This window comes from Adiantum capillus-veneris, chromosome 16 (genome assembly GCF_014529385.1).
Source record: "Adiantum capillus-veneris isolate H3 chromosome 16, ASM1452938v2, whole genome shotgun sequence".
NCBI lineage: Eukaryota > Viridiplantae > Streptophyta > Polypodiopsida > Polypodiales > Pteridaceae > Adiantum > Adiantum capillus-veneris.
Genome location: NC_140946.1, coordinates 50,612,980 through 50,640,744, shown reverse-complemented (window position 1 = coordinate 50,640,744; position 27,765 = coordinate 50,612,980). Strand labels below are relative to the sequence as shown.

The window sequence follows — 27,765 nt, the reverse complement described above, 5'->3', positions numbered from 1 at the left end:
CCACTAACATTGAGGAGAAGCGGCTTATTTCTACCTCTGGGATAGCCACATCTGTCAATGGTAGTGGCACTGGAGTGTCACTAGGGCCAGCCGCAACTATGGATTTCTCAACCACTTCCTCAAGACCCCTAGGGTACTCGAGCCGGTGTGCTTTTCCTTCCGCTGTAGGGTTCATGGGTATAACCTGCTACTCCTTGGTGTCCTTGATAAAGGACCCAACTTGAAGGTGTGGTAAGCGGAGCTCCTCCAGATCAGGTTCCTCGCTCACCAAGAAGATAAATGTTGCGAGCCGAGAAAGGTACTCCACCCCCAACTTGCGCTCCTTGAGCACTGACACCCCAGGGGCTTGCTCGTCCAAGTAATGGCCTGCATCGGTTGCAATTTCTTGGAATCGTTGCAACCACTTGGAGAATGGGCGATCACCTTTGTGTATATAGCGCAAAAGATCGCAAGGCACCCAGATCCCTGCATGTGGGGGGATAGATACTGAATATTTTATGATGTGCTCCTCCATGAACACAAAAATCTCCTCAAATGCATCCATGTGAAGGGCAACTGTGGCATCAAGGTCAGGGAGACGAGTAAAAAAGGTGTGGAGGTCCAACTTCCCTTTGTATTTGGTGTCCTCGAAGAAGAGGATGAAGCATGACAAAGGGGTGGATGTGGGTGGAGATACAGAGGCTGTGGCAGCATCCATGTCTAGCCTGGGGTGTAGATAGAGAGCGGAGGAGCTCAAGAGTTGCAAAAGTGAAAATAGTAAATGAGTTAGGTGGCCCCCCTTTTATAATGGACCCTTTTTTTAAGACATTAAAAAAAAAGTCACTTTCACCAAAAAATTATTTCTCATCACAATGCAAAAAATTATATTCAAAGGCATGATTTGCCAAAGCAAATCATGTTGATTACAGCGGGGATCAATATGAAAATTGCAAGAGTTACAAAGTTATAAGATCGATAGCATAGTTCCATCTATCCCCCAGTCCTCCTCGACCTTCAATTTGTCTTCCATTCTCTTCCCAATCTGCGGACATTCATTACAATAAGCATCCAATGATCGACAAACCATGATGTATTGAAAATGTGGTGGAAGGATTCTCACCTTGTGACCTTGTAAACGAAATTGTGCTTGTTAAAGGGCCTCAAAATCCATAATAACCAAATTTACTCGAACATTACTGAGAGTCCAATGCTTGTTCACTTGGACTGCCTCCAAAGCATCATTGGGCATCTTCACTGCAATGTCAAAGCTTGCAATAGCGTCGTCTACACTGGGTAAGGGAGTCCACACTCCAAGCTTGCACATCCAACGATCATAGTGAAATTGTATGTACAAGGAGGTGCGGGATTTCAAATAGCGCATTCCAATACCTAAAGCTCCAACCTTACAACGGTATCGGTCCCCATTGTGCATGTCCTCCACAAAACCCCAGTCCTCTTTTAAAAGCCTTCCTAATTCCTCGTAATGCGCATCTTTACATACAAGCATTGTGGTAGTCTCCACAAATCCAAACTTTTTAAAAATGTGCACAAAACAATGAATAGGCAAACACCATCTCAAGCCCACAGACCTAGAAGCTTTAGAGTATTTCAAAGAGTTTTGGACATCCATTATCATCTTTCGCTTGAAAGATGCTACCGACCACAAATCTGGGACCGGCCACTCCATACTTCATAAGGAAGTTACTTTGATGGGTTCAAGCGTTCCAAACGCTTGTGTAGAAGTAGGGACAATATAGGAGTGAGAATAGAAGAAAATCCTTCTTTGAACCAGTTTGGTTGGGCAAAGATGTGGGAACATTATTGCTCCAATATCCGCATGTATAGCATTGAATGTGCTGGAGAGACTATGTAGTGGCTGCTCCTCCACCAACGTGGATGGAAATATGACTATAAATGCATGACAAATGTTAAGTATGAATCCATAATAACATTACACTGTGATTTCACACCTAGCTTTGTATTCTCAAAACATGTACTTACAATGTGTTGGAAATCGAGGTGGTTGTTGCAAATGCATGGTTGACATTGAGAAAACATGTTGCACAATGGCTACGGTCCCCTTGTCTTTGGGTTCTTGAAGCCAAGGAGCTTTCCTTTCCAATGAAGATCCAAGTTTTCACGATTCCTCACACGATGAGGGCCAATAGCAGATGGTTGCATGTATACCCAAGCACCTTTGGTGAACTCTTCTGGCACCCACTCATAATCTACACCTCTAGTGTTGTGGCATGCAGCTGCTGTGACCTCATCCTTTGGCCGCCTTTGCGAAGTAGAGTTGGCCATGGTTGAGCAAAGAAAACTAGGAGGAGGAGAAGGACCTTGCTTGTTGCTACAATGTAGGTGGGATAAAGTGATATGAGAAGGTGGTTAACCCTTGTGGCAATGGGAGGAGAAGGTGGATAACCCTTGCTTGGTGTGGCAATGGGAGGAGAAGGTGGATAACCCTTGCTTGGTGGGGCAATGGAAGGTGGTAGGGGAGGAGAGAGGAGCTTCCTGGCTGCAACAATGAAGATGGTGTAGAGAGAGAGAGTGTTGGAGTAGAGGATGAGTGTGATGGTTGCAACCAAGGAGGGGTTGGAAAAGGGGTTCTAGAGAGAGAAAATCACTTTTTGCCTAATAACTACTTTTGGGGGAGCTCTGGATAGCAAAAAAATATTTTTCAAAAGTTTTTTAAAAATTTTGAATTTTAGGGTTTTTGGATGCACGTTTTGACTTTTTGAGATCAAAAAATGCTTTTTTGACCATAAAATAGTTTTAGGGGGGTTTTCAGAAGATGAAATTTGAGTTTTGAAAATCTTGAAAAATTTCAAATTTTTGGGATTTTTTCAAAACTGGATAAAAAAGGAGGGAAGTTGGAGGTTCCATATGCCCCCCCCCCCCCACCTTCTCACTAGGTAAGAGCCCATTTAAGAAGTTGGAGGTTCCATATGCCCCCCCCCCCCCCCACCCCACCTTCTCACTAGGTAAGAGCCCATTTAAGAAGTGTAAGACTACTTTGTCCCCCTACATTTTTGAGGGCATAGAGTGTGTCCACCACCCTCTTCTCATTGGCTGGCCTCTAATTAACCTTAATCCCAAAGGGCCCCTAGAGGGTTCATATTTTTCCTAATGTATTTCTAAACCATGGTCAGTCAAGGCAACAAATGGCTCTTCAAGATCACCTACTTTGACCAAAGTTTATGTAGTAAGTGACTTCGTGAATAGTAGCTCCTAGGAATAGCATCAAGTTCTTCATCATCATTTGAGAAATGTACTTGCTTCACTCTCCCACTAGATTGGTAGCATCCTACCACAACTCCATCATCCTCTTTATTTTGCAACTACATCCCTTGTGTCTTCAAGGTTTTCCCTTCAACTTGTGGACGCGAAACTTCAGCAAGAGTTTGCCTCTTCCTCTTGATGATGTCAATGATCTCCTCATGGAATTCACGCTTTGCAATGCCAAGAACTTCTCCCAGAGTAAGCTCAATCTTGCTATTCAAGATCCTTTCCTCTAAGACTTTATTTAAAGCTGTAGCAACCTCAATATCAGATTGTAGTTTATAAGCTGGGCCTTTTGTCTTACCTTTTGTTGGCTCTTTCTTCTTTCCTGTTGTAGACTCCTCCATGAGTAATTCAGGTGGAGATGCTCCTTGTGTCCAAGGTGTTTGAGAAGGCATTGAGTCGCTTCTTCTAGAAGTTCTTTTTGATGGTCCTTCATCAGCATTCTCACGTCTACGCTTCTCTTCTACAATAGCCTCAATTTGTTGGCATTTTGTAATGTAGGCATGCACTGACAATGAGTCCACTGGATCATTCCATCCTGTTTCTAGACGTATGCAATCACCTGCTTCATGTAGAATCTCTTTTGTAAGATTTTCCATTTTAGCTTATTGCATGACATTTGGAAAAATTTGACCATGATGGTCACTCATCTCTTCACTAATTAAGATACTCAGTTTTTTCTCCATAAGTAGCTGCCTCAACTGAAGAGGTGGCATGGTTAGTTGCCATATCTTCAACTAAGGTTTGCATTTCCCCTTCCCAAAGTTAGTTCTCAAGGATAGACCTGTCTCTCTTAAGTGGAATTTACCATCCTTAAAAAAGACATCTTTTGATAAAGAATCATTAAAATCATCACAATCCCTTCTTACATGGTCTGTACTATCACACCAAATACATCTATTAACAAACCCTTCTTTGGGACGTTGTCTTTGCCTAGGCATTGGCCCTGATGATTGGCCTTTTTATTCAAGCTTTGCAAGCTTCACCTTTAGGTCACGCTCTCCCTTCAAAAGCTCATCTAGCATGGACTCATCAAACTTAGGAGCGATAAAAGTAGGCTTTACCATCTTGCCAGAAGTTGAGGTGGAAGGACTTGTAGTGTTTACTACCATCTTGTCCCTTCTTCTTTGTCGTTTGGCAAGCAGTGAGACAACACCTTCAACCTCATTCCAGTCGGTCTTTAGTCCTTGCTTAGCATCTTTATCTTCAAGAAGAAGCTCCAAATTTTCTTGAAACTCTTGACCTGCATCTTGTAAGAAAATATTTGTCTTCTCTACATCTGATGTGGCCCTTTTTGTCATGGTGAGTTGTGCATAGCGCCCCTCAAATTTCCTAAGTAGCTCTATTATTGATAGTCCTTCATTTGGCTTGACTACCCATTCTAAGGATGTACTTTTGGTTACTCTCTCAGTGTCCTCCATGAAATATTCCTCCTTCAAAGCTACTTTGGGTTCTTCTCAGTTTCTCCCATGCCCATCTTTAATTTACCTAACATGTTCCCTAATTTTCGGAGCAACAACTAGCTGAAAGCTTTGAATCATCTCACCTTCTGACACGTGATGCAGATTCATCTCCTTCACATACTCGCACAGATACTTGGTTACATCTTTCCCATTGAAAAAATTCATTCTTTTGACAACCTCTTGTATGGATTTGGTTGCTGAAATCTCCCTTCTTTCAGCAGCATGTTGTTGTTGCATGAACATTGCAAATGCTTGAAACATTTGCATTGTTGCTGGGTCAAAATGCATACCCTGTTGCTCAACATGATCACCCATGGTTACCCAAAAACTCTCACCCAGGCAGATTCGCGTCGGATTCACCAAAAAATATGTCAAGAAATTTACGGTCTTGCAAGGGAAGTGCCGGGCTTTTGGCTGTGAGAGTTTATAAGAGAACTCTAAAAAATATATGAAGGAGTTAAATCATAGATTCCATGAAGTCGAGGGTTTGGAAGGAAGTGCAATCAAAGAAGCCCCACTCTTTCTCCCTTACACTCACACACTCAAAGAAAGAACACAGAAGACAATATCAAAACAACACAAAGATGAAAACATCAAGGCTATGGTCATATTGATCATGGGTAATATGAAAGGGTTAATAGATGAGTTAATGGCATTCAATCTTTGCTGACCAAACAGGATACAAATTGCTCTTTGGAATTGTAGTTTTGTGCTTACCATAATATATATGTTTTGTCTAGTGATCGGGATTATTTGTGTGTACAAATCCTCTTGGTTCATAGCAAGATAACTACACTTACGTCAAAAGAAAAGTTATAGTTTATAAGAGGTAGTATGATGGGATCCGATGAAAGAAGTATTTCATTGAGCCTTTATGGGCCAGAGAGAAACAATATACGTTGTTGAAAGTGTATTTTACGGCTAATCCATACGTTAATTCTAATAGATCGCACAGAGTGGAAGCGATAGAAATTCTCATCATGTGGATTATTCATCTAAGATAATATGTGAGAAATGTAGATATGAGAGAAGTGAAGAGATAAGAAGTTTCCCTCCCAATCCCTATTCTTGTCCGTAGGCAATAAGGATATTGCGGGGAGACATGTACCTGTAGCAAGGAGAACCTATAATTTGTAGAGAGAATGAATTTCTAAGAGTGAGAGAGATAGGTTTGGTTAAGGATATGAGATTAGATATATATAAATGTTGGATTAATGATGAAAAATAAAAAAATAAGAAATCAACAAAATATCAATGTAGAACACATCTTACTTGTCAAACCCTTCGGTACTATTTTTGATGGAGAGAGAAGAATTAAACTTTGATTGATACACCAAGTCCAAGATCTTCTTAAATTAGAGTTGATCTTCCAAGGATACCTTACAAGAATGGCTAGTCTTCCTCTAAGAGAAAGTGTAGGCTTAGGCTTATGTTAATGGCTAAGTACAATTAGGCATTACTACTCAATCCCTCATGAATTCCTCTCATCAATGGCTTGAATGGCTTGAATGCTTCAATGGTTTTCAAGGAAGAAGAGGTCCCCCTTTTATAGGTGAAGGGAATCCCCAAGGATTTACACAAGAAGAGAGGAGTGTGAACAGAAACTGGAAAAGTTTGAAACGAGTTGTCCCTGCATGATGTGGGCAGACTCGAGTCCAGTGTTTTGATCATATCAATGGTGGATCCAAATAAAACAGTAAAAATATGGGAAGAAAATTCATCTCATTATCTACGACTCACATTTTATATACTTTTTCCAATTCATATTGAAACCGTGTGTAAAAAATTCATCAAAATAGGGTACAGTTTTGGCAGCAAAAGTCTTCTTGTGGTCCTCTTAGCCTAAACTTTTATTTGATTCCAATGGACACCTCATGCCATATGAAAGCATGAAATTGCTCCTTGACAAATTTTTGTAATCATGCTTGCAACAATGTATTAAAAATATAGGGGTATCTTTGAGAATCATGGAAGCTAGTGTCCCACTAGCATTTGATTCCTTCCTAGTAGAGCTATTTAAAAGAAATATAAGAAAAATATGAAAAATACATAGAATATATATATTTATTGAAATTTATCCTAGATATATGATCTAGCTAGGGTGTAAGATGATAATGACATAGTAGAAATAAATAATCAATGCTTTTTGTCCCAAGTTAAAGAGGTGGAGCTATTGACACTTTTTCCATAGTACTTTTTGATGGTACAGGAAGAACATGTTACCCTTGAGATAAATAATAGGATGAGATAGAAAGCTTATTATTATATTTAAATATGTATATGTACATTATAGGAAATATAATTATGTATCTAAAAGGTGGCAAGATAGATCTTGCAGCATGCGTTCCCACTATGTAGGTGTCAAATTTCTTGCACGATACAGTGGCAAGATAGATATTGTAGCATGCGTTCCCACTATGTATGTGTCACAGCACGATAACAGTAAAACCATTTCTTCCTCCTATCTTTCTCCATGAGTGTGTTTTGCATAGCCAATTGCCTTTCTTCATCTAACCTCTCAAGGATTTATAAGAATTCAAATAAAGGGTTACCATCCCAGCCTTCTTGTGAAGCTACATGTAGACTAGGAATTACAAACTCCCATGGCATAACTGCTTCTTGGCCATATACCATTTTGAATGGTGTACAATTAGTAGCCACTTTGTAAGAAGTACAATAAGCCCATACAGCTAAAGTGAGCTTCAAATTCCAATATGTGCAATGAGCTTCCATCGTTTTGGTCAAGATACAGATTAAAGTCTTCTTGGCACTCTCAGGCTGGCCATTTGCTTGTGGACAATAAGGTGTGGACTTATGGTGAGCTATCATGAAGTTGGTAGTGAATTCTTTCATCACTCCATTTATAAAATGAGTATCATTATCACTCACAATCTCAAAGGGACAACCAAATCTTGTAATAATTTTCTCAAAGAGAAACTTAGCAGTTGACCTTGCATCAGCCTTATGTGTCGCCCTAGATTCCTCCCACTTTGTTACATAGTCAGTGGAAACGATAATTGCTACAGCCGGAGGCACGGCTGCCTTGCAAATCATCCAAGATAACACAATACAACACATAAATCGGCAAATCCCCATACCTGACGAATCTCATAGCACAGAATCGAAGTCGTACGCGAACAAAGAGAGAGATTGAGAGCGCGAGAGGATAAAAGAGCGCGTGCAGGCGCACCTCCTAGACGGGAGTGCTATGCTGGCATGGCGAGAGAGAAGAGGGAAGAGGAGAGAAGAACAATGCAAACACTGGGTGCAATCTCCCCCCGTGCAAGAGTGACCATTTCCCTCTTGCACGTATTTGTTATATAGATTTCTTGAATGGTCAAATTGGTTACAAACTTGCCGGACGATCATAAATGGCCAAAGCTCATAAAGAGCACTTGAATAATAAAATTTACATAAAATATGATATCCTTTTGCAATAGCTTAGCTCGGTCAAGCCTTTTCCACCTGTCACACAACTGCAATAAATAATTCCATAACATACCTCTCCGTTGGAAAGCAACTGTCCTCAGTTGCGAAGATAAAAATCTGCAAACAATATTTGTCAAAAACAGTGATGATTAGTATGTTGTGTCAAAAACATCACATAATAAAAGAAAATTTTATGAAACTAAACAACATTAGCTTATGCCTGCCGTCATCCACATACTACCTATTCTAGTGTCCCATACCACTAGAATAAGCAATATATGTCATACCTTGGTGAATCAGGATATCATTGGTCACACTCATCATTAATCTCATAATGTCAAGTCTCATCACATAAACACTGCCATAATAATCACCACATACCAAATCCCAATCCAATTCCACAATATAAGTCCAAATCTAAATCACTGTCATTGTGTACCCGGGTAACAAAATCATACCAGTTGTAGTGGTGGCCAGCAACTGCAACATGATTTTGTGATATGTGTTTCCTAAATCGGCGAATCTACACCAATAAGATGTGTTGCCTAGATCAGAGAATCTGCACTAATGCTGCCTATATCAACGGATCTGGATTTATACTTGTGAATAGATCTGTAATTTGTCAGTGTGCTGCCTAAATCGGCGGATCTGCACAGATAATTGCTGCTGCCTAAATCGGCGAATCTAGACCGAGATGAGCATTTACACACTGCCTAAATCGGCGAATCTATGTGCATGTGACCAATGGACTAGACAGGGCATAGAAACATAAAAATTGTACTACCTGTTTCACACCACATTGGACTAAGATTGAGTAACAAGTACTGACAAATTGGTATTTAAAGGAAAGCACCTCAACTCACATGAGTAGCTACATATCTCAATGTGAAATGATCGCAATAGCAATTTCGTTTAATACAAGTATTGGCACAATGCTAGAGAATGCAGGCAATTAAAAGAGCCATACTGTCTGTCAAAAAAATGTTGAGAGAGAAGGAGAGAACACATAAGTAGAACCCCAAAGTGTGTAGAATACACACATGAGATGATGTATATATAGAGGGGACCTGGGTGCCATATATAGAGAAGCCATATATTGAGTAGCTTCACATATAAGCTCAACACCCCCGCTCAAATAAGGGTCCCTAACTGTGGATGAAAAAACCCTTGGGGGATCAAGGGAAAAACCCACAGCTCTATATACACCCACCGTTATATTATAAAAATCATTGAATATACAAATGTTTACGAGGAGCTACATCACTCCTTTTACAATGAATGTTTTATGAGGAGTTACATTACTCCTATCAAATACAATAATGAATACAAACGTTCAATAAAGAGGTGTAAAAGCTATCGATTAACTTGTAATCAAAAGTGTCTCCGTGAATCTGCTGTGTAGCTTGTCATCAATATCGCATCACCAAACATGTCTTCATGTTGTCATCAATATGGTATCACCAAACATATCTTCATAAATCTTTTATTGTCACCAAGTTTGTCTTCATAAAATCAATTCTTTGATCAATCCTACATAGATCATAGACTCCAAAAAAAAACATGTCATGAAAATTATTAGCATCGTTAATGAAATAATTACATTCACAATGCCATAAGAGATGGTTCGCGATGCCACTCTTTTGACGACATATATACGCACGACAACATATGGTACATAAAGTATAAACGTAAAAGTACAAAATGTGTGATTACGTGATACAAATGATATGTGTATATACTACATAAAACAACATTTATCAATGTAGTGATCAATGAATACCATCAAAGTATTAACAAAATATCATCATTATGTCAATAAAAATGAATAAATGATCATGGTATCAACGAAAAGCATCATGATATCACCGAGAATAATCATTGTATCAACGAAACAACATCATGGCATCACCAAGAATAACCATGGTATCAACGAAATATCATCATGGCATCACCGAGAATAACCATGGTATCAACGAAACAACATCATGGTATCACCGAGAATAACCATGGTATCAACAAAACATCATCATGGTATCAATAAAAATCACCATGGAATCAACGAAATATCATCATGGAATCACCGAGAATAACCATGGTATCAACGAAATATCATCATGGCACCACCGAGAATAACCATGGTATCAATGACATATCATCATGGTATCAACGAAAATCACCATGACCAAAGTATTAACAAAACATGATCATGGTACCATCAAAATCACTATGGTATCAATGAGAAATTATCAATAAAACGACGTAAACTATATCTCTAAAAGAATAATTATACGAGAATCAATGAACGAGTATATCATATAACAAAAGATCATGTACCAACAGTAGCTCGATAGAATTTGGACGATCATCAACGGCTCGACTGAATCGGAACGATGTGTAACTGGCTTCTGCAGCAAAGTTACGTCAGTAACAAATATATGATTGATGAAGAAAAATATAATTGAGAAGTTTTCAATTATGAGAAAAATCAAAAGCAAAAAGTAAAATTTTGATTTTCAAACATATTCGCAGTCCGAGACGATAACCCAAAATCGGTGCAGAATTTAGAGAAACTTCCTTCTGCAAAGTTATAGACCACATCGATTCCGGTCTCTCATAGCGGGTAGTTTCTTCTGCAAAGTTGTAGAACACATCGATTCCGGTCTCTCACGCGGGTAGTTTCTGCAAAATCGTTTTCAATAAGCAGAAAAATAAAAAACAAAAAACGGAAATTGCTTTTTATGTATGTACGCAGTCCGCGAACGATAACTCAAAATCGATGCAGAATTTGAAAACACTTCCTTCTGCAAAGTTGTAGACCACATCCATTCCAATCTCTCACGCGGGTAGTTTCTGCAAAATCGTTTCCAATTAGAAGAAAAATCAAAAACAAAGCGCGGAAGCTGTTTTTCAGAGATGTACGCAGTCCGCGAACGATAACTCAAAATCGGTGCAGAATTTGAAAACACTTCCTTCTGCAAAGTTGTAGACCACATCGATTCCGGTCTTCATGACGGGTAGTTTCTGCAAAATCATTTTGAATTAGCAGAAAAATCAAAAACAAAAAGCAAAAGTTGCTTTTCAGGTATGTACGCAGTCCGCGAACGATAACTCAAAATCGGTGCAGAATTTGAAAACACTTCCTTCTGCAAAGTTGTAGACCACATCGATTCCGGTCTCCTTGGCGGTTAGTTTCTGCAAAATTGTTTCCAATTAGCAGAAAAATCAAAAACAAAACGCGGAAGCTGTTTTTCAGGTATGTACCCAGTCCGTGAACGATAACTCAAAATCGGTGCAGAATTTGAAAACACTTTCTTCTGCAAAGTTGTAGACCACATCGATTCCGGTCTAGAAGGCGGGTAGTTTCTGCAAAATCGTTTGGAATTAGCAAAAAAAATAAAAAACAAAAAGCGGAAGTTGCTTTTTAGGTATGTACGCAGTCCGCGAACGATAACTCAAAATCGGTGCAGAATTTGAAAACACTTCCTTCTGCAAAGTTGTAGAGCACATCGATTTCGGTCTAGAACGCGGGTAGTTTCTGCAAAATCGTTTCCAATTAGCAGAAAAATCAAAAACAAAACGCGGAAGCTGTTTTTCAGAGATGTACGCAGTCCGCGAACGATAACTCAAAATCGGTGCAGAATTTGAAAACACTTCTTTCTGCAAAGTTGTAGACCACATCGATTCCGGTCTCCTGAGCGAGTAGTTTCTACAAAATCGTTTTGAATTAGCAGAAAAATCAAAAACAAAAAGCGAAAGTTGCTTTTCAGGTATGTACGCAGTCCGCGAACGATAACTCAAAATCGGTGCAGAATTTGAAAACACTTCTTTCTGCAAAGTTGTAGACCACATCGATTCCGGTCTCTCAGGCGGGTAGTTTCTGCAAAATCGTTTCCAATTAGCAGAAAAATCAAAAAAAAAATGCGGAAGCTGTTTTTCAGGTATGTACGCAGTCCGTGAACGATAACTCAAAATCGGTGCAGAATTTGAAGAAAGTTCCTTCTGCAAAGTTGTAGACCACATCGATTCCAGTCTCCAATGCGAGTAGTTTCTGCAAAATCGATTTTGATCAGGAGAAAAATTGAAAACAAAAACGTACTGCTCTGATATCATGTTGAGAGAGAAGGAGAGAACACAGAAGTAGAACCCCAAAGTGTGTAGAATACACACATGAGATGATGTATATATAGAGGGGACCTGGGTGCCATATATTGAGTAGCTTCACATATAAGCTCAACAAAAAACTCGATGGTAATCAAGCTGATAAGTAAGTCACGTGCATTGACTTTATGTAACGGTGTTGTTCTCTGTGGAATGGTGTATGTGTAGGACTTTGAAAATCATAGAACTTTGAGAGAGTGCTATGAATGTATGATTGCTTGTGTTTACGAGAAGATTTTTCAAAACCAAAAGTTGAAAATGCAAAGAGAACTTACCTCTGTGCTGTCCGTAAATCATTAGACTCTGGATGATATACTGTATTTGAAACTATGTACCAGTGTGTGCGTGGGGAGAGAGGTACAAGTAGCAGAAAACTGTAACTACCAAATGGACACCAAATTATAGTTAACAAATTCAAAATGTGTTAATTTGGTGTTAATAATTGGCCATAAAATAAAAGCATATTAGTTTATAGACCGGACAGGGAGAGGATGATAACTGAGTAGGAAGAAAAACTCTGCAGTTTTAATTTTAATAGCTAAGATCCACTAGAGTCACAAATAGACATAAAATATAGGAACCAGATCCGATTTGATTGTATAACTCAATTTGAGAGACAAAACTACACTAATTACTGACAATTATTTATTATGAATAGCATTGGATCGATTAGAAAGTTAGATGGAAGTAATAAATTGTTGATTGTTTTTGTTTGAATAATTGGAGAAGTCCTCTTGATATTGTAAACTGTGGGGGTAAAGGGCATGGACTAGTGTAAAGTCATGATATCACAAGCATACATCTTGTATATCATGTAAAAGCCAGGCTAAAAATAGGAGATTGATCGAATTTTTTTTTAAAAAACAACGCCAAAATTTATTGGATCTGAACTGCTCTTTCCTAGAGGCCTCTATTTGCTACAGGCATTTCCAGATAGTCATAGAATTATGTAGGAGAATTTTATTTTATTTTTATTCTTTTTTATAAAACAGCATACTTAAGCTTCTCATTTAAACTTGTAGTAGGTATTATGGGAGTTTGCAACTTGTACAAATTAGCTAAATTAAGCTAAATAATTATGTCTTGAAAGTCAGATAACATAGTGACATGAGAGATATCCCTGTTAGTCAAAATTAGGATGAAGTAAAGGTCTAAATAGCTTGAGTAAAAGAAGAAGGACCCATTAGGAAGAGATTTTGGTTTGCGTTGTAACGAGACGGTATGATATGTGTGTGTATGCGTATAGCATTTGTATTGGCAAGTGAGTGTGTGTGTCTGTGCCGAAAGAAATCATCGATGTGCGAGGTTGCGGACAGTTGAATACAAAGGTAGGGTTCGTAATTTGGTGAAGGGGGTTAAAAGAGAGAGAAAATGAAATGAAATGTTATAGTAACAGTATGCAGAAGCCAATGAGATCAAAATGATACGGTCTTGGTGAGTCTCATACAATGTCGGGATAAAATAAAATGAGGTAAAAGCTAATCATCATCCTCATCGTCAAGGTGTTGTCTGAGAAGGTATTGCAGAGGTATCTATAGAGCTTTGTCAATGTACGCCTTCTTGTAATGTGGAATCTTAAGAATCTTTGGCTATTGTGATGTTGCATCTACACTTGGCTTCTACTTTGGGGTAGGTAATGATTTGCAGGTCGTGTCTGTAGTGACTTCGTACGTTGCAGAGATGCAGAAAGTCGGTAAGCTGAGGTGGCAGCACTAACGGGGCTTTCCAGGCTCCACATCATGCATGTGCACTTCATCGATTGCTTCATTGCTTGTTGTCTAGGTACTGGCTGTTCAGTACGTCCACAATCCAACGTGGCTGGCCCAACCCAAAGATATGCTGACACTAAATGTAGACGCTGCCTCTTTTTTTTTTTTTTTTTTTTGCAATCTCCAAAACAGCATGTATCGAGGGCTGTTGAAGGACCTTTAGTGTTTGGACAAACTTGAAGCTCCCCAGGTAAGGGTAGGCGTCTCTTTCAAAGCAAGTGTGGACTCTGTTGCTCCATTAAACAGTGATGGACATGGCGCTCATACTGCATCCACTGCAAGCAGGAAATAGTAGCATCCAAATGAAGCCAACATCCAAAGGGTAGGAGGGAACCAGGCACTGTCTCAATATCGCAAAGTGACACAGCTACATGTGGTCGATGAAGAGGGTTCCTGGGTAGCTGGGAGGTGGGCAAAAGGGTTGATGAGCATAGAAGGTTCTTCACGATAGCTTGTTCTGTTGGAGACAGGGGAAACTGGTACTGAAGAAGCAGGCTCCTCCATTTCAGTAGGTGAACCAAGTGAAGGTCGAGAGATGGGCACATCGCCGTCAATCAACAGCCAGCAGGACTCAGCGGCCTCCTCTTCCAGTAGCTATTGCTTGGTGCCATGCAAGAGATAGAGGGAGGGCGGGATGACTCAGGTCGACTACGAGAAAGCTGTGAGAGAGAATGAGTGGGAGCGCCTCTGTATGGAAATTGGGTGTCTCTTCGGAAGGTGGCCAATGATCGCATGTAGAGAACTAGTGTGCCAGTGTACTGTTGTAACGAGGGGCAGAGAAAGAGAGAGAGTTGCATGCTTGATAGTATAATAATTGCACGACATGTAGCTGGTTATAGAAGGGAGAAGGGTTAAATAGAATTTTGTGATTGCAGCTAAAAGTCGACAGAAAACTGCTAGTGGTGGGTGGTTGGGATGAGTGCAGAAGGATCACTCGTGAGCTGCATGTGCAGTCTGTTTATAAGTATGCTCGATATTGGATGGTTGGGAGGGAAGGCGGAGCCGTAGCATGCCTAATGTGTGATAGTGCTTTGATGCCTACAATTTGCATGGAGGCTAATGATATGGAGGGTGAGAGGGAGAGGGAGAGAGAGAGATAAATACCTGTGTCAGTATACTCTACGAGAGGCAGAGAGAGAGAGAGAGAGAGAGAGAGAGAGAGAGAGAGAGAGAGAGAGAGAGAGAGAGAGAGAGAGAGAGAGAGAGGGAGAGAGTTTGCATGGCGGGTGGTGCGCAGCCCAGTGCCTGGCAGCCATCAAATGTATAGAGAGAGTAAGAGTGGTTGGTATGTTTGTTGATTTCCAGCGGCCACTTTGTGTGGATGTGGACGACTAGATGCATGGTAAAGAATGCACCTCACACATGCAGTGCTAGTTTTAGTGCCTTGAGAGGCTCTGAGATTAAGGTAATGCCGGCCAGAGACAGAAAGATTGCATGGCGGTTGTTGTAAAGTAGGGGTTCAGAGCGAGACGCCAGGTTGAGTATTGGCAGTACTCAGCGCATCTGCATGGGTAGGGGCTTGTGGACGTGGCTGGGAAGCAAAATCACTGGACGATAATACGAGTGCTGGTGACAACAGTGTCTGGGTTCACACTACAAGTTTTAGACACTTTTACACCTATGAAAATTGAGTGTGAATATCACTTTTCTCACTCTAGAGTGTGAATAACATTTTTTAGACTCAAAAAACTGCCATTCCAATGTAAATATTGTAGTTTTTACACATGAAAATTTTATACATCTTCTTTTTTACACTGAAAAAATTACATATGCTTTTTTATAGCAATGAAAAAAGAATTTCTATGTAAATTTTGTAACTTTTTTATGTGTAAATATTTACACGTTGAGCAAGTCCATGTGTTTTTTTTGCAATGAATATATTTTCTTACCTTCCAGTAGCATTTCAAGGATAATTTTTTAATACAAATATAAACAGTGTGAATTTTTTTCACACATTCATAACCTTCATATATTTTCATCAAATATTTTCATATGCAAAAATTTGTCACTCTTATGTGAGTCCCACTTAAATAATTATAAGCAACTATCTTTCACAATAGCTATTTTTCTCACCATCTATCTTTTTTACTGAGGTTCGTGTGTAAATACAACCTACAAACATACCAACACCCAAATAACTGGAGGTCAAGAGCATGATTTTTTTCTCCTTCCAAGGTGGATGTTTAAGGTGGCTGCTGGTGCTTCCATTGTGGTTTCTCCGTGGAATGACGCCTCTCTTTATACCAATGGCTGTGCATATGTGCTTCTCATGCTATGCTCCACCACCATCTAGTAGCTTTGGGAACCTCAACCTGTGAATAGAGCGTATTTCGATATGATTTAAGTCGTCTTCACATTGCTTGATGATGTGGTAGAGAGCTTCAACATGACCTACTGTGCCCACCATAGGGTGCGACGTTGTTGGGGTGGTTGTCCACCATACGTGTGGGCAATGTAGAGAGATAATAATGTTTAGGGCTTAAATTAAACACCAAATTCAAGTCTTGCACGTCTATTTTTCATGGCTTGTGTTTTTTAATTCTAAATAATTACCACAAGAAATAATGACATATATATCTCTTCTTTGTCCACTTTTCATAGCTTCAAATCTTTTCTAATTTTAGGTGAGCACAGATCTCTTCCTTTGTTTGTCTCTCCAATTACGAGAGAGAGAGAGAGAGAGAGAGAGAGAGAGAGAGAGAGAGAGAGAGAGAGAGAGAGAGAGAGAGAGAGAGAGAGAGAGAGAGAGAGAGAGAGAAATGAAATGAAATGAAATGTTATATTAACGTCTTCAAAAGGCCACAATGACCTATGAGACCTGAAAGTTACAAAGTGGTGGATCTGATACAAAGTCAGAGTAACAAAATAAAATAACCTAACAACAGTACAAAACAAAGATATATACTATGGGGTCCTAAGTTGGTTGATGTGAGTCAGACAAAAAACTAAGCAGAATAATGGGCGGCTTGTTGGGATAGCTGAATCACAGGAGATCTAGCATCGGTCGTTGGCGAAATCTCATGAAATGAAATGTTATATTAACGTCTTCAAAGGTCCATAATGACCTATGAGACGAGAGAGAGAGAGAGAGAGAGAGAGAGAGAGAGAGAGAGAGAGAGAGAGAGAGAGAGAGAGAGAGAGAGAGAGAGAGAGAGAGAGAGAGAGAGAGAGAGAGAGAGAGAGGGGGGGGGGGGGGGGGGGGGGGGGGGGGGAAGAGGGAATGGTGCTATATTACAATCAAAAGGCTCATGTGACACCAAAGCAATAAGTATGGCTACTCAATTTTATGCATCAAGAAATGGCTCCCCATTATAACCATAACACATGAAATACAAGTCAGGAAAACCGTGGGCCACTTTCACCAAAATGAGTATCCACTTGCTATCTACAAAATCACCCGATGAACTGAGGTTTCTAAAGTGACAAAGTATTTAAAGGTTGAAAAAGTGAGCACTCCAATGAGTGACCCTATCAAGAATTTCTTATTCCTCTCTTAAAACAAGTAGGCATGACATTTGCATCATTGGCATTTTGAATTGGAGACCATTCATGAAGCACCTCCAAACATGTTTCCAAATCCTGCCACTTGTTTTCTCCTTGAATATTCCAATAATCCGTGGTTGGATCCCTCCTCAAAAACCCTAGCTCGACTGCTTTTTGTTTTGTATTTGTATTGAACACGACAGCAACCTTGAAAGATGGAGTAGACATGGAGGAGCTGCTTACAACCAATACTACATCTCCTATTTCCACCCATGGCCGTGCACATCCAACCTTGCCAGGTTGTAGCAACCAAGTTCGAAAAATGGTGTCGCTCATTTCATATATCACCTTGTTCTGGGTATTGCGCAAGGGTAGAAAGAAGCACTTGTGTAGTATGGTGTATGTTGGTAAAAGACACTTCTTTTTGCGAGAAAAATCCACATCACTGATCACTCTCATCCCAGTGACCTTATCAAGTTGAAGAGCATCTATTCCATTGCCTCCATTTATAAACTCCCCAATCAAGAACAACTCAATGCCTCTGTTATGCTCATGTGACAAGAAACCCGTGATCTTGCATACACCCCTTGCTTTATTTTGATGTTCTAAATTAGTATTTCTGCCTAAAGTGATCACCACATTGTCTTTTGCTTCATATCGCTCGCCGCATATGTATACTTTTGAGTAGGAAAATCCCTCTAGATGAATATATTGTTGGCCCCAATAACTCTTCAAAGAAATGATCTCCCAACCTTCAAGAGCCCTTTTTGTTGCTTTCAAACCATGTAGAGCGATTCCCTTTCTCTAAATCATGCTCAAGCAATGACATGGGCCAAGCCTTTGAGCATTCTTGTACAACTGTGTTGCTTGACCTTCAGAGGATGCAATTGCTAAGCACAACAGATGCCATCTTTCACAAGTTCCTAGCTCCATGCTAGCCTTTGAAAAACCTTGCGGCAATAAAAGAGTCTCATGTATGCATGAGAGTATCCTCTCTGAAGGTGACAATCCATCCTTCTCAATCTCCAACTGTTGCAAGGTTCTTGATAAAAGCGCTCGAGTGTGATAATGAGTGTACGTTAACTCATTGAACCTGTTATTGGTTGGAATCTCTACAATTCCCAACACGTTTCTCTCAAACGGGTAGCACCAAAGTCCATCATGGCTACTGTGGCGTATTATGTCATCAAACAACTCTCCAGAACCTATATACAAAGATTGACGTTATTTTAGGTCTCCATGTTATATAAGGAGTGCTTATTATATTTGTGGTGAATAGAAACATACACACCTGCCACGTGCTCTAGAGGAGAAACAGTCTCTCCTCCCTCTTCATCCATAATAATTCTCCATGCTGAAAGTAGTTTTCGGGTAGCATTGATGGTATCCAAAGTCCAACCATGAGTACGTGTGTAGTTGTAGAAGATATGAGCTACGTCAACCAAAATCATTCCCACATCTCTCAATGTCTTCTCAATGTCTGGAACATTATTTAAAATGTGTGGTAAACACCATTGAATAAACTTTTGATGCTCTTCTGCAATAAAATTTCCGTGGTGTCTAGTAGCATGCAACGGCCATCGTCCACTTCTGCGAAGTGTTCGGGGAATTGCAGCAGTAACTTCATATATTGCATGAGTGATGGATGTTTTCATGCCATTGCTAGCCTTTAAAAATAGCTGTTTAGTATACTTCTTGAAAATGTTCAGTGCAAGAATGTGCATCACATCATACACAAGATCCAAACTAATATCAAAGCCATAGAGATGGTACAACCTCCAGAGTGGTGATTCTCCTGTTAGTCCTGCATTGGATAGAGTAGCATTATACTCCTCCTTCGTTTGTTTTTGTCTTGAAAGTCTTATAGCTTCAAACATCTCTGTTGCAGTCCTCTTTTCTGGTGGGTAGCGAGCAATATATTTATTCTTTGTGTATACGTACTTTGGAATGCATACCCCTTGAGTGATTTGCTTCATGGGAGGCTTATCCCGTCTACACCCGTTCTTGCCCCCGTCCTTCAAACATCCTAGTTTACACTGGGCTGGGTGATCGCCTATCCATGACATGAGAATTGCCCTTAGAATGCAAGAACGATATGCTATGTCCAAAGAGTTGTCAAATATGGCCGTTGGTGGATAGTTAAAATTGATGGAGAACCCATCAACAAAAGCCGACTCAAGTTCACATATTAAAGGCTCTAAAAGGTATGGAAGAATATTGCCATGTTTCTTTTCTAACTTCAATAAGCTGAGTGGCAAAAATAGCACTGGCAAAGGTCCAATAATTGAGTTTTTGCCACCGTTGAGGACCACCACTTCAACAACCCCACTATCTTTCGGCTTGGTTGAAGCCGTTTGAAAGCCATCCCAATGGCACATGAGTGCAAAATTTCAAGGATCCCCCTAAAAAAACATGAAAGTTATGGGCATGATAAACATTGCTAAGATGAAGACTATTCAAATTGATTGCAATATTGTCTCACCTTGACCATTCTTCTTGGCACTTTGATATTTGTTGCACAATGTGAGCATAAGAACTCATATTCCTTGGTAATCTCATTCCAATTGTTGTTTAGCTCCGGACTACGCAAGGCGGTTGGAAAAGTCCGATAATACATGGCACAAAAACTATTGGGGCACTTAGCTGGAATCTCCCACTCTTTCTGTGGGTTCCAAAAGTTTTTGCACATTCTTATTTTTTCCCCATCCCAGTAATCGTTGATAACATTGGTAGAGGTTGAACTGTCCGCTTGCCAATTACTTCTTGCCCGCCACATTGTAAGAAAATCATGACAAAACTCCTCGCACTAACATAGAAGACGCAATTGCTCGATAAACGAGATGTACTCAAATCGCACCATGTTTTTTCGCTCCTTGCCACAGACATCACAACGTCCACAGCATGTCTCACAATTTCTCTTGTGCTTATTCCTTGAAGAGGACGGAGAACATGTACATGGTAAAACATTCCCCACGTATATATCCTCTGCATTCGGGGGGAAAAGAGTGGGCTTGTGTTGTTTTTCATCCTTGCCTATACAAAGTCGCCACTGTGCAGTTTTTAAAAGCCCCTTCTCTTTATATCGAGCCAACACCTGCGTAATAGTTTGTGGTAAGGTGCTGTCTACTCCTGGAAAGTCTTTATCCATGACAATTTCTAAGAGTGACCTATTCTGCCTTTTTTTCATAGACCGTTTTCCCTTTCCCTTTCTATTTGGGGGGAATATCATTCTCAATATTACATCTTGTGCAAGCAAAGGTGAATGAAAACTATCCAGATTGGATTGTAGGCTCAACACCCAGCTCTCAAGCTCACCCCGCAAAAGGGAACCTCTCTCTGAGGATGAACATGCCAATACTTGATCGCTATCCTCAACACATGGCTCCATTAGTCCTACATCACATAAACATACACAATTTGCTCACTTTGCTTGGTAGGTTGATTTAAAAAAATGGAAACAAAATGTATTCAACCACTCTTCAAATATACAAATTGAAATTGAATAGAAAAAGGTTGTGTCCATCAATCACAATTCAAAGATACATACTCACATACAAAATGAATGAGCAAAAAACAATCATATTTGTCTTATAAAGTCAATGAAGTTGATGTCTCATGCCATCTAAACCTCTAACAGATCGCCTATCTCAGAGAGGCAATGTTCATGGCACCTCTCATCAATCTCAATACTCACACAATACCGGTCTAAGACCTCACACACTTTGGCCATATTTCCGACCCCAGCAAAACAATCTATTATGATTTCCCCTTCTTGAGTGCAGAGCGAAACTAGGAATTCACAAAAGTTTGTGTGTCTCTCAGCTGCACCACGCAAGGCATTGCCGTCTTCATCTAGTGTCGGGTTTAGCTTCCCTGTTGGTAGCTCCACAAATGTATCAAACTTGTTGTCGAAAGATCCCTTCATGACTTTTTGTAATGCTTGCTCCCAATTTAATTCACGTGTACAATCTGGATGGGCAAAGAATGTAATCACTAAAGTGGAAACCTGCAAGGTAGCATTAAGAGAGTAAATTATTAGAGCTTAACCTATAAAAACTCTACAACCATAATCCTCAAGTGGTTTTGACTTACCTCTTCTACTTTCCCACGAACGATCCTTTTGCATTGGGTTGTAGTTTCCAAGAACATACTATGTACATACTGAAGTTTGGATTGCCCCATCACACGTGACACAATTTCAAATTGATGCTCAATACCACTAGTAGTAACAAAGAAACCATCATGGCTCAAGAACTCTGATGCAATGGTAACTGACTCCTTTAGCTTTTCTGAATCCCATTCATTCCAAGCTGGCAATTCATCCTCCTCTTCAAATGGGTACAAGCCAGATGGAAGATCTGCCCATACAAGAGAGACAAGTGCATCCTCATAGAATCCACCTTGGGCTTGAAGTTTCTCTATAAACCGTCGTATCATTACTGCATCTGAGTCTTCAGGGCCATTAAATGTATCAATTGCAATATGCAATATATCAGCATGTACAGGGAGATGAAATGGCACAAAAGCCTCCGGTGCATCCTCATCTTCATTTTCCCTTTGTGTTCGCGTAGTGTTGCCCTTCAGATTTTTTTGTGGTGGTGTTTTCTTTGTTTTTCTATGCTTTCCTTCCAAATTATTACCTCTTTTCTTCTCATTGGTACCCTTACCCTTGCGATTTGGACTTTGCACTACCTCTTTAAGAGTACCCTTACCACCTCTGGTACCTAGCTTTCCAGGAGACTTTATTGTATCCTTTCCACTCTTGTCAATCTTGTCGTGAGGGATCCTTGTGTCCTTTCCACGTCTCCTTTCCCTTGTGTTTTTCACTGTGTCTTTCTTTGGAGTGCCGTGAGGGCTCCTTATATCCTTGCCACTACCACTACCACTTTCCTTTGCATTTGTTGTTGTATCTTTCTTTGAAGTGCTCGTTGCAACTACTATTGGCTTGCACATAAGGCCTGTTTCCAAACCATGCAAAAAAAACATAAGTAGTGACTACTAAGCTCATCTAATATATTTTATTGAAATGCATTGAACTCACGTGTATGTATTTCTGTCTCCTCGGCTGGATATTCACCTTCCAAATACTCTAAGAACCATGGCACCTCATAGAGATCCTTAGGAAGATTCCTATTTGCATCGAGCCATGAACGTGGGTACAATGCTTTATATCCCAGAGATGAAACAACCTTCCACTCTTCAACGCTTGGCGGAATTCCTTGGATTTGACTGTTTCTCAATAATTCCGCGAACCACCTATAGAAAGACTTGGATCACCAATAAAAGTTGGAAAAAAGCCATTGATACATACATTATCTAGATCTAAAAATAAAACAAAGAGATTACCTATAGGCAAACCGTCTTGCGGTTTGCTCTAGGAAAGGCATGTTCTCTCTTTGGATCCCTGGTGTAAGCTTTGGAAGATGTTTAAATGAATAGCGAAGATTGACCTTTTGACACTTATCAAAAAAATCTCTTATTATTGAACTCCACGAGATGTATGAAACCTCGTCATCCTCTCTTATTAAATCAATTGCTCTCTCCACTATGTACTCCCAATAAGAGTAGCATGCAATATATGAGCGCCAGTCTTTGTCGCCCCCTTCGAAGCCCCATGCTCTTCCAATATCCTTGTTTAGAATGCGATCTAAAACAAAAACTTTTCTGCACTTGAAAAGTCATACAAATCAGTGATATGCATGCCAAAGGAACATATTAAACAAAAATACTTGAGACTACCTTTCTGGAGGAAGCGGTGTTCGGGTCACTGTGCAGTTTGTCCAAAGTTACGTTGTGATCGCTCTCCCAATCTAGATCGTAAATCTTATTAACCCACTCCTCCCCAAGGGCTGGGTTTGCCACTGCCACAAGCTTGAATCCTTTCTTCCCTTTGAAATGTTGTTCCACCTCGCGGATGGTTTGCTTGTACAATGCTTTATACGCCAGGTCATCTTTGGGGACAACCACCTCTTCTAATCTCTTTGAGAGCTCCAATTTGAATTCACTCTACATCAAAGTTGAGCATGTAAGGTTGAGCATAACATGAACTAAAAGAAACAAACAAAGAAGGTTATGAATGGCCATACAAAGTAGATAAGCTGCATGAGGAGGCCAAGTGGTATAGTCCACCAAATCCAGGGATGCCCCCTCTTGTCTTCAGAAAATTCTGCCTCTACCTCCTGTAGTGCCTCTTCATCAAAATATTTCTTCCAGCTATTTTCATTTCCAAGGGCAAGCCTTCTTATCAAGTGGATCTCGCTTGCAAGCGTCCTCTTGATATGTGTTTGTGTCAAACTAGCAAAACAATTCCATACATATTAGGGTTTTATGATAGATTTGCCTCTATAACTCAAAATACATCCCAAGGTACCTTTCTCACCTATTAAGACAATCCAACGCAAACAGCATAGAGCATTCTTCATCTTCCGAGAAGGCAGTGATTGTACACTTAACACGTACAAACTTTGAGGCATCATCATGGCAAGCTTCACAAGATTAATTCACCACATTAATAAATTATAGTAAATAGGACACATACATATTGAGGTAACAAAATAATTTCTCACCTGAATTGACTTCTCTTGTCCAAGCCTTCAAACGATGATTTCCATCCCATACCACCAACTTTCGACCAACAAGATGTGCCCATGATTGAGATGCAAGCAACTCTCGATCAAACTGCCGATTCACCTCCCCCCAATAGGACTCATCCCATTCTTTTTCTTCCTGCTCACTTACTCGAATTATGTCGCCATTGGCCATTTTTTCCGAGACAATAAAATCTGCAAGAGTTGGCATGTAACCATGATGCCTAAACTTATGTGCCAAGTCATCAATATTGTTTCCCCTTGTGAGACGGACAGCTTCGTGACCATGAAGTCGGCACAAGGGAACCCAAGGAAGTGCTTCCTCACGTTGAATTACCTCGTGCTTGGCCATCCAATTCTCCAAGAACTTTGTGTCGAGCTCAACATATCTGCCCGTCGCCTTGACAACTAGCTGGGAAGATTGCAACCCCTCTTGGGTCGCACCTCTCACAACCTTGACTAGATCAGTTCCGACACCTTGCGAGCCCTCTTCCATGACCCTTTCGGAACTTTGAATGTATTCAGTCAAGATATTCAACAATGAGAATTTAACATAAAGTACTTATAGCTCTCCCAAATTCATTTTTAGCGTCTCTTTTTGTACCCGGATATGGTATTGATTCACAAGTTTGAGTCGGTTTAGTCTCATAGGTCATTTAGGCCACTTGAAGACGCTAATATATCATTTCATCTCTCTCTCTTTCTCTCTCTCTCTCTCTCTCTCTCTCTCTCTCTCTCTCTCTCTCTCTCTCTCTCTCTCTCTCTATCTATCTATCTATCTATCTCCCATTGTATGAGTGATCACACAGATCCCACAAAATACTAGCTAGTAGCACTCCCAAATTCATTTTTTAGCATCTCTTTTTGTACCGAGACATCGTATTAGATTCACAAGTTTGTGTCTGTTTGGTCTTATAGGTCATTTTGGCCACTTGAAGACGCTAATATATCATTTCATCTCTCTCTCTCTCTCTCTTTCTCTCTCTCTCTCTCTCTCTCTCTCTCTCTCTCTCTCTCTCTCTCTCTCTTTCTATCTTCTCTCTCTCTCTCTCTCTCTCTCTCTCTCTCTAGTTGCCACATGTGACCAACACTACCATAAGACTTTCTGTCACCCAAGTAGAACTGACTGCACCATGATTTAGACACATATAGTTTGCATATTGTTGAGCCATGAGGTCCATCACCATCCAATCGTATGGATCTCTCTCTCTCTCTCTCTCTCTCTCTCTCTCTCTCTCTCTCTCTCTCTCTCTCTCTCTCTCTCTCTCTCTCTCTCTCTCTCTCTCTCTCTCTCTCTCTCTCTCTCTCTCTCTCTCTCTCTCTTTTCGCTTACCAGGCTTAGGGTGGGTCGACAAACTTGCCTCTATGCGCAGGAGATCCAAGCACCGGACTTCGTGCACCTTCGATCGCGCACGCTGATTTTAAAACGCCACGCTGAAGCTGCAGCCCGACCTAATCGTTACTAAATTATTGCGTTTTTAAAAATCTTCAAAAGCTCAAAAGCAGCGAGCTGCGCCAGTATAAGGGATACCCGTTTTTAAAAATCTTCAAAGAAAAAAACACAATCTCATTTTGGCGGGTCCCTCACTCCCCTCGTGCGTAATGATCACACGGACGTTCAATTAGATTTGCAGCGGGCTCAAAAAAATCTCACTCTCAACTGGCCGCCCTGGCGAACTGCTGCTCCAATTAGCTGGTCTTCTCGCGAGCGCAACCTCTGCTTATACGTCGTCATCCTATAGTGGCCATCGACCTTGCAGCGCAGTGGCCATCAATCATGGGTACACGCCATGTTCGTTTTTTCTGTGCGCAGCCAGCTAACTCAACACGTGAAATGAAATGTTATATTAACGTCTTTAACAGGCCATAGTGACCTATGAGAGAGAGAGAGAGAGAGAGAGAGAGAGAGAGAGAGAGAGAGAGAGAGAGAGAGAGAGAGAGAGAGAGAGAGAGAGAGAGAGAGAGAGAGAGAGAGAGAGAGAGAGAGTGGTGGGCGTTCGTGTGTGTGTGTGTGTGTGTTAGAGAGAGAGGGGAGTGGAGAGCCTCAGCGAGGATGGTAGTTGGGGTGTTCCTGGCAGGATTGCTGATGACCATAGGGAATAGGGGCCAGGTGGAGGGAGCCGTCGATTGTAAGGCAACATCGGTGGCTGCTTGGTGTGTTAGAGAGAGAGAGAGAGAGAGAGAGAGAGAGAGAGAGAGAGAGAGAGAGAGAGAGAGAGAGAGAGAGAGAGAGAGAGAGAGAGAGAGAGAGAGAAATGAAATGAAATGATATATTGTACTCTTCAATAGGTGCGAGAGAGAGAGAGAGAGAGAGAGAGAGAGAGAGAGAGAGAGAAATGAAATGAAAGGATATATTAACATCTTCAATAGGCGCAAGAGAGAGAGAGAGAGAGAGAGAAATGAAATGAAATGATATATTGTACTCTTCAATAGGCACGCGCGCGCGCGCGAGAGAGAGAGAGAGAGAGAGAGAGAGAGAGAGAGAGAGAGAGAGAGAGAGAGAGAGAGAGAGAGAGAGAGAGAGAGAGAGAGAGAGAGAGAGAGAGAGAGAGAGAGAGAGAGAGAGAGAGAGAGAGAGAGAGAGAGAGAGAGAGAGAGAGAGAGAGAGAGAGAGAGAGAGAGAAATGAAATGTTATATTAACATCTTCAAAAGGCCATAGTGACCTATGAAACCAGAAAGTTACAAGGTGGTAGATCTGATACAAAGTCAGAGTAACAAAGAGAGAGGAGGTGTGAGAGGCGACAACGCTAACAGCGGCAGCCATGGTGACCCCCCTCGTCAAGCCCAGGATTGTGAAGAAGTGTGTAAAGAAGTTCAAGCGCGCCCAGAGTGATCGCAAGATCTATATCAAGCCAAGCTGGCATAGACCAAAGGGTATTGATTCACGTGTCAGGAGGAAATTCAAAGGGTGCATTTTGATGCCTAACATTGGGTATGGCTCAAACAAGAAGACAAGGCATGTGCTACCCAATGGTTTCACGAAGTTTTTGCTGGACCTTCTTATGATGCACAGAAGGAAGTTTTGTGCTGAGATTGCTCACAATGTTTCCACTTTGAAGCGGAAATCAATTGTGGAGCGAGCCACTCAGCTCAACATTGCAGTTACCAATGGTTCTACCAGGCTTCGTAGTCAGGAGGATGAGTAGGTGCTGCCCGGTCCTAATGATCACAGCATTAAGGATGAGATAATTTAAGAAATTTTAGAATTGTAATTTTGTGTTTGTGATAGCCATGCTCTGTTGTATTGGTTTTGGAATATTCAATATCAATGATCATGTTCTCGAAAGAGAGAGAGAGAGAGAGAGAGACTCAAGAGAAGTCCTTTCTTAGAAAGAATTATAGTTGGGAACACAGCAGATATAACAAAAATTTAGAGAATATCCGAAAATGGGCTGAGAATGGTCTGGGTATATTCACTATAGAAAAATTCATAAATGCTGACCTAAGTAAAGACAAGGAGATGAGAGAACAGATCGAAGACTTTATACGGCGCAAAAGGAAAACATTGATATCTTTTGGAGGCACTGGGGACAAAGATGGTGAGTACATGTCAGAGAAAGTGATCTTTCAAAAGCTAAATCAGCACAAACGCTATTTGCGATTAAAAGCTA

At 40.6% G+C, this 27,765-nt stretch overlaps 2 pseudogenes; one reads left to right on the top strand and one right to left on the bottom strand.

Moving 5' to 3' along the window:
- Positions 1-17,554: 17,554 nt before the first annotated feature.
- On the bottom strand, positions 17,555-18,379 carry LOC147439025 (uncharacterized; annotated as a pseudogene).
- Positions 18,380-26,916: 8,537 nt separating this feature from the next.
- On the top strand, positions 26,917-27,317 carry LOC147439024 (large ribosomal subunit protein eL32z pseudogene; annotated as a pseudogene).
- The last annotated feature ends 448 nt before the right edge of the window (positions 27,318-27,765 follow it).